This window comes from Symphalangus syndactylus, chromosome 23 (genome assembly GCF_028878055.3).
Source record: "Symphalangus syndactylus isolate Jambi chromosome 23, NHGRI_mSymSyn1-v2.1_pri, whole genome shotgun sequence".
NCBI classification, from domain to species: domain Eukaryota; kingdom Metazoa; phylum Chordata; class Mammalia; order Primates; family Hylobatidae; genus Symphalangus; species Symphalangus syndactylus.
Window position 1 is genome coordinate 34,918,391 of NC_072445.2, and position 15,951 is coordinate 34,934,341.

The 15,951-nt window shown below is 34.6% G+C and overlaps 1 pseudogene; it reads left to right on the forward strand.

Moving 5' to 3' along the window:
* The first annotated feature begins 13,457 nt into the window (after positions 1–13,457).
* On the forward strand, positions 13,458–14,417 carry LOC129473130 (olfactory receptor 4C16-like; annotated as a pseudogene).
* The last annotated feature ends 1,534 nt before the right edge of the window (positions 14,418–15,951 follow it).

The window sequence follows — 15,951 nt, forward strand, 5'->3', positions numbered from 1 at the left end:
AAATGAGAAGTTTGTTCTTTGAAAAATAAACAAAATTAACAGACCACTAGCTGGATTAACCAAGAGAGTAAGAGAGAAGATTCAAACAAACTCAATTAGAAATTAAAATGGGGATATTATAACTGACACCAAAGATAGACAAAAGATCATTGGTGACTACTGTGAGGACCTCTATACACACAAACTAGAAAATCTAGAGGAAATGGATAAATTGCTGGAAACATATAACCACTTCTAGCTTGAATTAGGAAGGAATAGAAATGCTGAATAGGCCAATAAGAAGCAATTATATTAAATCTGTAATAAGAAATCTGCCAGCCAAAAATAAAGTCTATAATCAGATGGATTCACAGCTGAATTCTACCAGACATCCAATGAAAAATTAGTAACAATCCTACTTAAAATATGTCAAAAGATGGGAATCCTCTCTAACTCATGGCTTTGGCTTTCTATGAAGCCAGTATCATCTAGATACCAAAGCCTGGAAAGAACATAACAAGAAAAGAAAACTACTGCCAAATAACACTGATGAACACAGATGCAAAAATCCTCAATAAAATATTAATAAACAGAATCCAACAGCAGATCAAAAAACTAATTCATCACGACCAAGTAGGTTTCATACCAGGTTGCAGGAATGGCTCAGTACATGCAACCCAATAACTATGATTCATCACATAAACAGAATAAATAACAAAAATAATATGATCATCCCAATAGACGCAGGAAAAGCATTCAATAAAATTAAAAAATCCCTTCAAAATAAAAACTCTCAACAAACTAGGCACAGAAGGAACACAACTCAAAATAACAAAGACCATATATGACAAACCCACACCAATATCATATTGAACGAGGAAAAGCTAGAAGCATTCCCACCAGGAACTGCAACAAGAAAAAGATGCCCACTTTCACCACTTCAATTTAGCATAGTACTGGAACTCCTTTTTATTTTATTTTATTTTATTTTATTTTATTTTTTTTGAGATGGAGTCTTACTCTGTCTCCCAGGCTGGAGTGCAGTGGCGTGATCTCTGCTCACTGCAAGTTTCCCCTCCTGGGTTCCCACCATTCTCCTGCCTCAGCCTCCTGAGTAGTTGGGACCACAGGCACCCGCCACCGCCCCTAGTTAATTTTCTTTTTTGTGTGTGTATTTTTTAGTAGAGATAGGGTTTCACCATGTTAGCCAGGATGGTCTCGATCTCCTGACCTCATGATCTGCCAGCCTTGGCCTCCCAAAGTGCTGGGATTACAGACATAAGCCACCTTGCCCAGCCAAGTACTGGAACTTCTAGCCAGAGCAATCAGGAAAGAGAAAGAAATAAATGTCATTGAAATTGAAAAAGAGGAAGTCAAACTATCTCTGTTTGCTGATAATATGATCTTATACTTAGAAAACTCTAAAGAATTCTTCAGAATACTCCTAGATTTGATCAGTGAATTCAGTGATGTCTCAGGTTACAAAATCAATGTACATAAATTAGTAGCAGTGTTATACAACAATGACCAAGCTGAGCATCAAAGCAATAACTCAATTCCTTTTACAGTAGCTGAAAAAAATCTAGGAATATAATTAACCAAGAAGGAAATAGCACTCTACAAGTAGAACTACACAAAAACTTCTGAAATAAATCATAGATGACATGAAAAAATGAAAATACATCCCATGTTCATGGATTGGAAGAATCAATATCATGAAAATGACCATACTACCCAAAGTAATCTACAGATTCAATGCAGTTCCTATCAAAATACTAACATCATTTTTCACAGAATTAGAAAAAACAATCCTAAATTTTATATGGAATCAAAAAAGAGCCCAAATAGCCAAAGTAATCCTAAGCAAAAAGAACAAATCTGGAGACATCACATTACGTGACTTCAAATTATATTACAAGGCCATGGCTATCGAAACAACATAGTACTGGAATATATTAGACAAATAGAACAATGAAACAGAATAGAGAACCCAGAAATAAAACCAAATACTTACAACCAACTTATCTTTGACAAAGCATACAAAAACATAAACTGGAGGAAAGAATAACCTATTCAATAAATGGTGCTGGGAAAATTGGATAGCCACACATGGAAGAATGAAACTGGATCCCTGTCTCTCATCATATAAAAAAAAAATGTATTAGAGATTTAAATTTAAGTCCTGAAATCATAAAAATTGCAGAAGAAAATCTAAGAAAAACTCCTCCAAATTTGGCCTAGGCAAATAACTTATGCTTAAGACCCAAAAAGCAATGCAACAAAAACAAAAATAAATAAATTGGACTTAATTAAACTAAAAACCTTCTTCACAACAAAAGAAATAATGGAGTAAACAGGCACCTGACAGAGTGGGAAAAAATATTTGCAAACTCTGTATTTGACAAAGAACTAATATCTAGAATCTATAAGAAACTCAAACAAATCAACAAGAAAAAAAAATGAGCCCATTAAAAAGTGGGCAAATGATATGAATAGACATTTCACAAAGGAAGGTATATAAATGGTCAACAAACATGAAAAAATGCTCAACATTGCTAATCATCAGGGAAATGCAAATCAAAACCACCATGAGATACTACCTTACCAGGCCAGAATGGTGATAATTAAAAAGTCAAAAGATAATAGGTATTTGTGGGATGTGGTGAAAAGGAAATTATTATACACTGCTGGTGGAAATGTAAATTAATGCAAACTTTATGGAAAACAGTATGGAGATTTCTCGAAGAACTAAGAGTAGATCTACCATTTGACCCAGCAATCCTACAACTGAGTATCTACCCAAAGGAAAAAAGTCGTTATATCAAAAAGATACCTACACACATACGTTCATTGCAACACAGCTCACAATTGCAAAAATATAGAATCAATCTAAGTATCCATCGACTGATGAGTGGATAAAGAAAATATGGTATATATATATACACACACACATGCATGCATATGTATGTATATATGTATACATGTATGATGTGTGCATGTGTGTGTAAAGATATGTATTTATTTATATATATGTGTGTGTGTATATATATACACCATGTAACACACACCATGTGTTACATACCATGGAAAACCACTCATTCATAAAAAATCATGTCTTTTGCAGCAACTGGAATGAAACTGGAGGAACTTATTTTAAATGAAGTAACTCAGGAATGGAAAACCAAATATCACATATTCTCTGGTATAAGTTGGAGCTACGAGCTATGGGTACACGAAGGCATACAGAGTGGTATAATGAACTCTAGAGACTCAGAAGTAGGGAAGATAGATAGCATGGTGAGAGATTAAAAACTACTGTTTGGGTACAATGTACACTACTCAGGTGATGTGTGCAGTAAAATCCTAGACTTCACCACTATACAATTCATCCATGAACCAAAAACCACTGCTATCCCTATAGCTATTGAAATTAATATATATAATATGAATTTCATATACCTTAAAAGATTATATGTGTGTGTGGAACACGCAAAAATATTATAAAGCTATCAGATGTTTTTATTAATGTTTGAGGCAAGAAGATAAGAAAGCATTCTATTCATTAGCAATAATTGTGATATGTTTTAAAAAAGTGAAGAAAGGAAAAAAATGCACAATTTTATTTTGCTTTGTGACCCTATTCATGCTCGTTACTGAAATGATTTAGTGTCAGTTGCAGCTGTGTTTGTCATGTCTGTGTTCACTTTTGAAAAGATCTTAGTATTATCCCTATTTATACTATACAAATGTTAATCTGGTTAATGTTTGCTATCCAAAAGGAAACCAAAGTGAAAAAAAAAAAAAAACAAAGGAGGAGATACTCTTTCCAAGATACATCTGTAATGTTCATCAATATTTGGAAGTGGATATTCATATATTGACAATGACTCTTCTTTCCAAAACTAATTTATAATACTGCTATGCAGATTGGACATGATAACCTACACAGTTGTATCCCTGCAGGGCAGAGACAACAGAAATGACACTGATGTAGGCATTTAGCTCTTCAGCCTTTCAAATGAAGTCTAAGCTGATAGATGATTTTGGCTGAATACCAGGGCTAAAGCTGATCTTCAGAGCATCTCTATTTAAAAGTCCTTAGCCAGGTACTCAAATTTGAGAAAAAATTGTCTACACATTAAAAAGGTACCCTCAGGTTACATGTATATAAACAATGGAAACGTCCAAAGACACACAAGTCTTGAGTAAGGATGGAGCTTTGCCCATGCTCTCTGTGACAGGAAGGAAAGAAGAGTGATCTTAGGAAGATGCTCTGTGCAAAAGCAGAGAGTTGGCATAAACTCGTATGGAGAAAAAGGAATGGGCCTCAGTTGCAGTTCTTGACTAGCCAGGGCATTAGAGACAGAAACACCATGCAAATGGCTAATGTGATAAGTTTAGAGAATCTTTTACTCTGTTGGGGGAATTGGGACCTACTCATAGGGACCATTTTTGGTATTTCAATAGTGGGATTAAGAGCTGAATCTTCTTGCCAAGAAACCATTGGCTGACAGAAATTGTCACTGGGGAGCTGATAAACAACAGTGCCTGTTAGCGTGGAAGCAGTTTCAGTAGCAAATATTCTGAATAGTTAAAGCATTATGAGCTGAGATTGTGTTCCTTTGCTGCTTCATCGGCTGAGATTGTGTTCCAAGCAATCTGTAAACAAGGCTGATCTAAAGAATACATCATTGTCATGACCTCAGCATAGCTCCTGGCACCAAGAAATTACACCCTAGAGAAACATGACATATGCAATCAATCTCTATACATTATCTAAAAAAATTATATTGGGTTTTGAATTATGAAGTAGGATGAAGATATCTTTATCTTTGAGGCAAAAATATCTGCAGACAGTGTGCCAGTAGAAGGCATCAGTTCCATTAAAAACTCATGGACATTTGCCTCTGCTAGCCTGTGCAAGTCTTTATTTTTTAACTTATTTATTTATTTATTTTCCCCACTATAAACAGATGTGAGTCATCTTTAATTGATGCCAGTATGTTGGGGTAGAAGAAGATATTTTTATAAATATGGTTTTTATTAATAGAAAAAGTAATCTTATGGCTCAGATCTAACTTTCTAGATCACATATTTTAATACTATTTAATAAGTAAAGCAATCTTTATGCCTCAAAGGAACTATTTCTTTTACCAGATACCAGTCTATTTAGTGTTCAAGAAATTTTAGTCTAAATATGACACAGATCAAGTGACTAAGTATTGACATTTTAAAATTGACATTGAAAAAAGAAGCCCATGTTTTTTGTGGATTGCCAATTTATTCAGGTACCTAATTAAAACAACAATAACAAAATACAGCATTCTTCAAATTAATTTTTTAAATCATACTGTAGAGGTTTTAGGGTCTGTTCACAAATATTCCATATAATGGAATATTTGGGGGTTTTTGGCATATGAGATCATATTTCCTGTACCTCTTATGGAGATGTCATAGTATTATCCTGTAAAGATAAATGTTGGCACATCTTGTAATGCATTCCTGCCAATTGCATTCCAAGGGACATGTTAAAAAATGTTCATAGTTGCACTGTTCATAGTAGTCAAATATTCACTGATAGGATAATGAATAAACACATTTTTAAATGATAACTGTAGAATGTGGTATAGAAGTGAAAACAATTCAACAACAACATTCAACAATGGAAAAAAACTTAGTAACTTAAGGTTGAGGGAAAAAATTTTTAAAGTTCCTTAAGTTTTTTCATATAGTATGATAAATTGTGTACAAGTCTAAACCAGGGAAAAATAAAAAATACATATCTGAGAAAGATAACTTACCTTCAAGAAGTAAGATCACATTAAAAGATCAGGACATTGTTTACATTTAGAGTGAGGCAGGGAGCAGGATAGGAAAGGAGTTAAAAATAGATTTAGTCATTGGTAATGTTTTAATTTGGGGGATAGAAAGTATACAAATATTTGTTGTACTACATAAATAAATGTAGGAAAATCAATAAGATAGATAAAGGAGTTTGGAAATACATGAACTCTACAGTTGACATCTTATTAGTAGTAGAACTATTTTCTTCTACTTGTTTGTTGTCTCTGCTTTCTTCCGTGTTGGCTCCATTTTTTATCAGGGTCTCTTTACTCTTGGTAAGATTATAGGAAGGAGTTGTGTGTCTGCTCTTTCAGAAACAATTTTAGGAAAAAGAAGCAGCATTATACAATATATCCATGTAACAAACTTGCACACATACCCTCTGAAAATAAAGCTTTTTGAAAAAGAACAACTTTTCCCAATAGTTCAAACAAAAGTACTAAGTCTGCATTTCATTTGCTGCTGGATTCCTGACCATCAGCTTTGGAGATAAGTTTTCTTATGATCAAACTGGAGTCATATTAACATTCTTGGGAGATATCATTACCCATAGCTTACATACTAAAAACAGACAGGTTGTGATTTTTCAGAGGAATATCAGGGTTCAGATATCCAAGAAGGAGGATGGATTCCTCTCAGTCATGGACAATCCAGGCCCACTGGTGCAGTTTTTAAAACTCATCTTCAGCCATCATTATGAGACAGGGCAGGTGTATCTGCAAAACTATTTAGATATTGTGCAGCAAAGCAGCAAATGTCCTGCAAAGGGTTTAATGCATCCTCCTTATTAATACTACATTCCACACTACATCAAGAAAATTACCACATTTCTATTATGGGGGACAACCTAACATTTTTTATGTCCCATGATATCTCCCAGTGCTGTAGATAGTGCTAGTGTTGTAGGACTTTCTCCTTAGTTCAGCAAAATACAGGGTCCTTGCCCTGCAGCCAGGAGAGATTAGGCTCACAGACACTTTGAAGGGTTAGAAAAATGGAATTTGTTGGGCAAAAAGGGAAACGGACTGTTAGCAGAGCTAGAGTCCTGCTAGTAAAGGCTTCCCACTTCACAGATTGAATCCCAGGTACCACCCAGGAAGAGGAGGAGCCAGGCCGCTCCTCTTCCCTGCAAAGGGGTGGGCTTCCCAAGGCTCTACCCCAGTGCGCATTCTTCTCAGTGCAGGCTGGTAGGAGGTTCTTCAGGGACCCCTTTCTACTTGGCTAACTAGTAACAATCTATGAAAGGGATTACTCCAGGAGTATTTGTGGTGTCCCATGATTAAACTTCATTTCTATTAGCAAACAGAAACAAATAATGGCCTTCTACATTAGTGGCCTCAGTGTAGTTCCAAAAGAAACAGAAGAGTTTATTTTATTGAACACTATAGAGGTAGTTTTTCAGAAAAGATAATTATACTTTGTGACTCAAATTCTTTTTCGATTTGGTTTGCTTTGCTTTATTCATTCACTTCCTAAACTCTTGATTATTAATTGTATACTAGAAATTGTGGTTTATAAATGCTTACTGTGGTAGCTATGGTAGAGAACAAGATAGTCATGATCCCTACCTTCAGTAAGTTCTTATAATTTATAGAACATGCTAAGAGTTTGAGGAATAAATAAGGATTCTTTCCTGGTTTCTAGCCTTATGTAAACTTTTTCTATTTTGAAGTTCTGGCCTTATGTCAATTTTTTCTATTTTAAAGTTCTTTAGTCATTAATCACTTGGGTCAGGACTTGTATGTGTGAGTTCATGGTTCTAGTGCTCCTGTGGTCTAAAGCAAAAGCTCATGAACTTCTTTCTGAAAGTCTACACTTTTGGATTGCATATGGCTACTCTTTCATGACTTTATCATGATTCTTTGAACATGCATCTTGAGATCCTTCAGAGATTCTTTCACGTGTTTGTGTAGCCCTGAATCTTGTTGTTGGCTCCATTCTGTAATCTCTCCAGATGTTTTCTTTGGGTAACTGCAAACAAACATATAATTTAAGCTGTCATTTACAAATAATAATTTCCAAATCCAGTTCTGCAGTACTGACTTGGAATTCATACTTGAAAAACCAACTGTCTACTGAACATTTTCACTTGTCAATCCCTTGGCTACCTGAATTTTAACCTGTCCTTTTTGCTTTAATTCTAAGGTCCTCAATCTGAGATACTATAGCTTAGCCATGAGAAACATCTTTTACCATTATCACTTTCTAGTACTCTCCGGTCTACAGTTTAGACTAGTTTAGGCTAGTGTAAGGAAAATGTGTGGCAAGAGGAAAAAAAATCACAGAATACAAATAATAATTAATTAATTAATTAATACAAATATTAATATTGAACTTACTGAATATGTAACCAGGGCAAACTGCTTAGTTTCTGTGAGTTTTGGTTTTCTCTCACATGAAATGTCATTGTTAACACCTATCTCATGGAATAACTATGTGAATTTAAAGATATAACAGGTAAAATGGCAAGCACAGAGCCTAGTATAGAAAATGTATTCAATAAATATTTGGTGAAGTAATATTATTTCAGTAAATTGTATTTCCTAATGAATGTCTTTTATTAACATGAATTAGTAAATCAAATAGAAATAAATTTGAAAAAAATACTAGATTTTGTGCTCATCAAACATATCAATCCTCAGACCACTTGCTATAAATATGTGGGGGTTGTCTATAGACCATAGAAGAGAATCTCTACTTTTACAGCTGCACTCTGCCTTCCCTGGACTGTACTTGCAAATATATGTTACAGGTGTTTTACAGGACAGAGAAAAGTCTGTTTCCTAATGTAGGGAATGGTGGCTTATGGCACTGGATTAGAGCAGAGTTAATGTCTTGCTGATACACCTTTTTTTAACCAGTGACATTGTTTTTGATTTTTGTTGTTTTCTTTTACCCTCTCCATCACCCAGTTTATTTCTTCTCTTTTTCACCAGTACTTTTGGTGTGCCTGAGGTACCTAACACCTCCATACCCTTGTTCATATGGATATGAGAAGGGTTAACTTGTTATTATAGGCTAAATAGACAAAACAAAAGTTAGATATGATTATCAAAAGAAGAGAAACTTTAGGGAATAATTCTCTCTAGGATGCTAATCTCTTATGTCATTATGCGTTAAACTATTCCCTTAAGGTTGCAGAAAGGAACATTTAAAATAAATTTTATAGGAAGGCTACTTTCCAAAAGGAATAGACAGACAACACTAAGACAGTCTTCTAACAGGTAGGATTATTTTCATCTTTGAGAGCTCAGAGAGTTATCACTACAAATTAATTCAAAATAATTTAAAAATATATTTTTATATTTCTCGTAACTATACAGTTCCCACATCCTCTGAAAATGGAAGAGGGAAAAAAATAATAACTTAAATTTTTAAAATTTACTGTTAATATAGGAAATAAATAGATGAAATATTATCTCCGGAACAAAATGGTCTTTTGAACTCAACAAATATTTTATGAGCACCAGGCATGTGAAAAGCCATCATTGTGTGGGGAGAGAAGAAGGCATTTCATATCTTGAGTTTTATTACAGTTTCTTGAAATGGCAGAGTAAATAAAAGCTCACTTTTTTTTTAAGACAAGCCATTGGGGAAAGGCAAGTCTTCACTAGAAGCTTAGAAGAAATTATGTCTGATAAAGAATTACAGAAAAGGTTAATAGAGAAAGTGACCTTGACAAAATTTCCCAAGAATGCCAGATTTTTCATATCCAAATGACAGATTTGAAGAAAATATTGTTTATCACAGCATAGAATTGTTACTACTTGCTTGTTTCGAAAGTGATATCATAAGAATACAATTTGAAATTGGTACGCATCTGAGATTTAGTATTAAAAGTTAAATAATCCTCAGAAAATATTCAGAGTAAGCATGAAAATGTGGAGGCTAAATGTTATACAGTGAAGGTGAAAGATAATGTGCTATATGTGTGGTAGGGACATTGCTCAAAATATTTTGGGTAAGAAAATCTTCCCTCCTTTGCTCAATATTGCCCCTGCCCAACCTCTTTCTTATCTATCCATGCCCCACCAGAATGCTCCTGCTCTCCGTCGAGGATGATTTTGAAAGAGGGACATTTAGACAGTAATTTCATATCATTTGGGGCAACCAGATACAGGAAGCATAAATAATGGATATTAAATTTGATGATGACTTTTGATTCTCTGGCCAGATTATTTTCAAGAGAATTCCTTGATTGGATAGCAGAAATCATGAGACTCAGTTATATATAGGAAGAAACTCAAGGAGAGTAGATTATATCACACTTGAATTTAAGAATTTAGGGGATACAGCAGCTTGGGAAAATCTGTTTTGTTTACCGTAAGAATGGTAAATTATGCAGAGAAATGAGTGAGGATAGGGATTCTCTCAGATATAGAAGTCTAGTATAACTAATTTAGGGAGGGTTGAGTGGTTTCAGAGATTCCTTAAGGAGAACAATGCTTCTCACCATGGCCTCTGCAATACCACATAGAAGCATAGGAGGAGCCTCCTAACCTTGGATTCCACTCCCATCTGCCCACCGTTTCCTAGTTGCTTTTCTTTTAAATCTTCTCTGTTACCTCCAAGATCAACACATTGTTTGTTTACCATTGTTTTAACCAGTGTTTCTAGACATTCTAAAGTTGGCTAATCTTGTTTGAAGAGTTGTAGAGAGTGCAGTAGTTATTAGAAAACATGTGCTGTATTACTGGTCATGCTTTGTCTCTAGACCATTGTAACCCCTTTTTGTGTCTGATTCCTTTGAGAATTTGTTGAAAGGTCTTAGCACACCTCTGCAAAGAAAATGGATGTAGAGTCATACACATAGACATGTACAAAGTGTGCATCTGTATCAGAAGGCTATGAAAAACATCAAAGCTCTCCTTGTATCTCTTAAGAGCCAAGGATTCATATGAAGAAAAAAAACCAACAAATTCTTGAGATGATCATTTTCATGGGAGTCAGAGTCCCATAGTCTTTCTTGCTTGTGTGGTGCCATGCAGAGTACATCTACTCCAGGTCATGGAGCTAATTCATGGAGTTATCTGAAATTGATCTCAGCCATTTTTTTTTTTTGCTTTTTAATTGAGGAACATATTTGTCAGTCTACTATTCATAATACATAGAACTCTCCAGTAAGTAATATATGGACGTGTTTTGCCATCAGAATAGTACTGAAATAATTAGATGTTAATATTACATTTTTAGTGGAAGAGACAATGTTCAATTACAAAACACTAAGTACTATTAGCAATAGCAAAACAACAGTACAGAAAGCAAAACAAAACAAAGCACTAAGCACTTACATTATACTAGACATTGGGTTTGGTACAGTGGAGAAGAATATCCAGAGAATACATAGTTTTCCAGTATTCTTGTTCTAGGATGGTAGCTAAGCAAACACAATAGAGTTTAAGCAATTAAATATAATAGCATAAGAAAAGAATAAGAGAATAATTAAAAAGCAGCAGAGAGAATTTCCTTTATCACAAGGCAATTGATGAAGGCTGCTTAGATGAAGTTTCTTCACAGTTCTGTTTTGAAATTTTGCAATAGTTGAAGTAGCTAGAAATGGAAAGGAATTCCAGGGAAGAACAGAGATACCGATTATTGACTAAACTGTTGACTAAATATTTCATGAGGACCTATAATTATTACCAAGTTAATTACATTACATATTTGTAATCCTTAATTTATCTAAAAAACTTTATGTCCAAATATATAATGTAAATAATATAGACTATCTAGAAAATGGATAGTCTACTAGGATTGCTGATATACAGACCAAAGATTACACCCTTAAATGAGTGCTCAAAGTCATAAAGTATTAGAGGTGAAAACTTCTGCATTATCAGGCCTCCAAAGCCTACCACATTTTCAAGTACAAATATTTTATGATGGATCACCCTTTTAAATGAATAAAGGAAAAAATGAGCTTATTGTAATAATTAAAATACCAACTCAGTTTCCTTATAGTTTCAGATACTTTTCAAAGATTACAGAGTCCAAAGATACACATATATATATATATAATATATATGTTACAGAGTCCAAAGATCTATATCTATATCTATATCTATACTTTTTTATTCTTAGCATACCAAAGTGAATAACTTCATCTGACCCTTTCTTGGGAGTATATTTTTTTATTTGGAGGAAGATAAGGGATATTTCAAATCTGGTGAGGAAAAGAATGAGAGGAATCTAGAGAAAGGAAAAAGTATATACAAAGGGAATTTTGTGTCTGTTTTGTCTATTTTATTCTGTTTTGGCCAACTTTTAACTTTCATCAATGTTTTGAAGGTATTGATAGAATTTTGTAGAAATACAATGGACTTCCAGACTATATTTAAATAAATTACACTTTGGTTTATATTTCTATTTGCATATATGTACTGTCTAGTGTCATCTTGACAATAAAAATCTAGAGAAACTTTGTTCTTGAATGCGAAGCCCTGTGATAATATTTGTTTCCATATTTTTTAAAAAAACAAATCTTCATGGGGAAAAGTGACATTGCAAAGTTGAAGAAGCACTGACTTTTCCAGGACAGAAAATAAATTGAATGAAGAAGGCAGTTATTATCTACTCTCTCTTCTCTAAAAGCACATCACCCCCTTTCTTCCAAATCTCTGCTCTAGTCCAGGAATGTATGGTTTTTGAATATCTGGATAATGAAAACTCTGCTGGGGGTTACAAACATGATCTGGTTCAATGATAACCCTTCAAACCACCCCAGTTATAAAGTGCTTTTTTGTTTTCTCTATTCAAGTTTTTAGCTTGAATCATTAAAACAAACAACTGAGTAGTAATACAGTAGACCACCCTCATGTTATTTAAATGTAACCTCAGGGATTCTGGGTGTTCTAGGAGGTGCTTTCAATAAACTAGAGGAAGAAAATTAGAAAGGGGGATATTAAAGAGATAACCAATTTTCAAAGAACATTCTTTTCTGTTTATTAATATATGTCAGTACTAAATATTACAAGGACACATCAAGGTAGCAACAGATTATTTAGAGGCCATAAGTGCTTTCTTTTACTTTTTATAATCTGGAATATCTGGGAGAAATTTTACAGAGAAGTGAAGCATACTAAGTATTCATAAATAACATATAGCTATATAAATATATATAATGAATATATAATGTATAAACTATGTATTAATAAGATATTATCTACAGTGTGGTGGTGGTGGTGTAGGATTTCATATCATAAAACTCCAAGAGCAGTCAAATATATCTTAAATGTTGAGTGATACACAATGCAAAAAATGGGCCTGTATATTTATTGAAAATGAAAAAAATGAAGTTAAAATAGATCCATATCTCTTACATTTACCTTCATTTAATTGAAAAAATTAATCAGAATGATGCCAAAGCTAACCAAGGCTTGTACTTGAAGAATGCTATGGCAAGGTATCATGTTCATAAGCATATCTGAGAATCATAATAACCCTGTGGTCATTAAAACTAGGAAACAATGTGTTGAAGTGACCTATTAAGAAACCATCAACAGATTGTATCTGATAAGAAATAGTTAATTTTGCATAAATATTCCATAACATCACATAGCACACTGTAAATTGATTCCTGTATTTTTACAGATAAACCATTTCACACTTGCCCCTTCACCTCACTCATGAAAACTATGCAACTGAATAATAATGTGACTGAGTTCATTCTGCTTGGATTGACACAGGATCCTTTTTGGAAGAAAATAGTGTTTGTTATTTTTTTGCTTCTCTACTTGGGAACATTTTTGGGTAACTTGCTAATTATTATTACTGTCAAGACCAGCCAGGCACTTAAGAACCCAATATATTTCTTCCTCTTCTACTTATCCTTATCTGATACTCGCCTCTCTACTTCCATAGCCCCTAAAATAATTGTGGATGCCCATTTGAAGAAGACAACTATGCCCTTCAGCGAGTGCATGATCCAAGTCTTTTCAGCCCATTTCTTTGGCTGCCTGGAGATCCTCATCCTGATCCTCATGGCTGTTGATCACTATGTGGCCATCTGTAAGCCCCTGCACTACATGACCATCATGAGCCACCGGGTAAGTTGTGTGTTGATGGCTGTGGCCTGGGTGGGATCCTGTGTGCATTCTTTAGCTTAGATTTTTCTTGCCCTGAGTTTGCCTTTCTGTGGCCCCAATGTGATCGATCACTATTTCTGTGACTTGCAGCCCTTGTTGAATCCAGCCTGTTCAGACACCTATGTGGTTAACCTACTCCTGGTTTCCAACTGTGGGGCCATTTGTACAGTGGGTTTTGTCATACTGATGTTCTCCTATGTCATCATGTTGCATTCTCTGAGAAACCACAGTGCTGAAGGGAGAAAGAAAGCCCTTTCCACCTGTGTGTCCCACATCATTGTGGTCATCCTGTTCTTTGGACCTTGCATATTTATATACACACGCCCTGCAACCACATTCCCAATGGATAAAATGACAGCTGTATTTTATACAGTTGGAACAACTTTGCTCAACCCTCTGATTTATACACTGAGGAATACAGAAGTGAAAAGTGCCATGAAGAAGCTGTGGAACAAGAAATTGTTTGCAGATGGTAAACGATCAATGAAGGTTTCAAATCCTTCTTCTTAGTTTGGAGTGCCCTAGAAGAAATCAATAGAGAATATTATCTTTTTCTTGTTGATTTAATGTAATGCTGTCTTGGTGCATGAGGGTTAGCTCCTTTGGGAAAAAAGACAGTGTGGACAAATAACACCGGTTCATGTTGGGTGATTGTTATGTGGCAGAAAATACAGCTTGTGGTACAAACAGATATGTAAAGCTCATTGCCTTCACTACTGTTCACTACTGTGTCTCTGGTGCTGCTGCCTGCTTAGCGTCACTCATAGTTTAGGTCTGAAGTTTGCCTGTTCCTCTGCGTGCTGACTTCTGGAATTCTTTGCTAATAGTTACCCATCTACATACCAACAGTCCAATAGGTTTTCCCTCTTCTTAATGGTTTTCTTTATTAGACAGGTTGGATTCTTCATGTGTCATGATCGACTTAGTTGTTCTTCCTGACTCAACAGGAAGTTCCATATTTCAATAAGTGTAGAAGCTTCATGTTGTAAGAAGCAGTGTGTATGACCTAGGTAATCTCCCTTTCAAGTCCTTGAGCTCTATGCTGATATCTTTCCATAAATTTACCTAGGTACTTCTAGAACCATGACAGAACACAGAAAGAAAATTTACCCTTCTGAGAGTTCTTGATCTTAAGAAGACTCTAACAGTTGGTGTTGTAGTCATATAATTATTCTTTTTGTAAAATGACTTTTTGGTCCTAATTTGATCCCTTCTAATTTGGGCGACTATTAATGTTTCTCTTGAACCATATAATTACAGTAATTTGTTTATATTAGAGGGATATTATGACTATAAGATAGATAGCTCAAATTAAGGCAGAGATACTATGTAGGCTAGAAATAAAGAGTTCAACCAGTTGATTGTAGGAAATTTGAAAATATCAACATATTCAACAAGGTATCTGATAACCTAAAGGCATACTTTTAGAATTTGAAACATAGTCACATCAAATATATAAATTATTGTAATGAGATTTCAATACAATGGTGAAGAGAGGATCTTGCACAGAGAAGGTGGAGATGTTTCAATGAGAAGCGTATTTCTGCAGTGGAAATCTCTACCACCTTTTGTCTCTTTTATTAACTTGTGTGTTCCGTGCTAAAAGCAAATGTGATATGATGGAAAATTATGCTGTCTCCATCACAGCTCCTTTTCCTGAGTACTTTACATTTAATTTGATTACAGAAATTTTGGCACTAGGTAAATGCCTAGTTCTCTCTCTTCATTTAGAGAGAATAAAATAAACTCACTTTTACCTAACAAGTGCAAAAGATACTGAGTGACTGACCAAGAATACAAAAAAAAGTTTTAGTATTCACAGTCATCTCTGTGAGGAGTTGGGATGTTGTACTTGGGATTCAGTATATGGGTTGAACAGTTGAACACCAAACTGATGCCTGATATATGGTGTGGAGTCCCCATTTGCCTAACATACATTATTCTTAGACCCAAGGGGTGAAAGTGAAGTGTTTACCATTGTCAGCATTCCTAGGAACTCTCTTTTAGATTCTTAATTTCACCAGGATACATGTCCTGGTTTCTG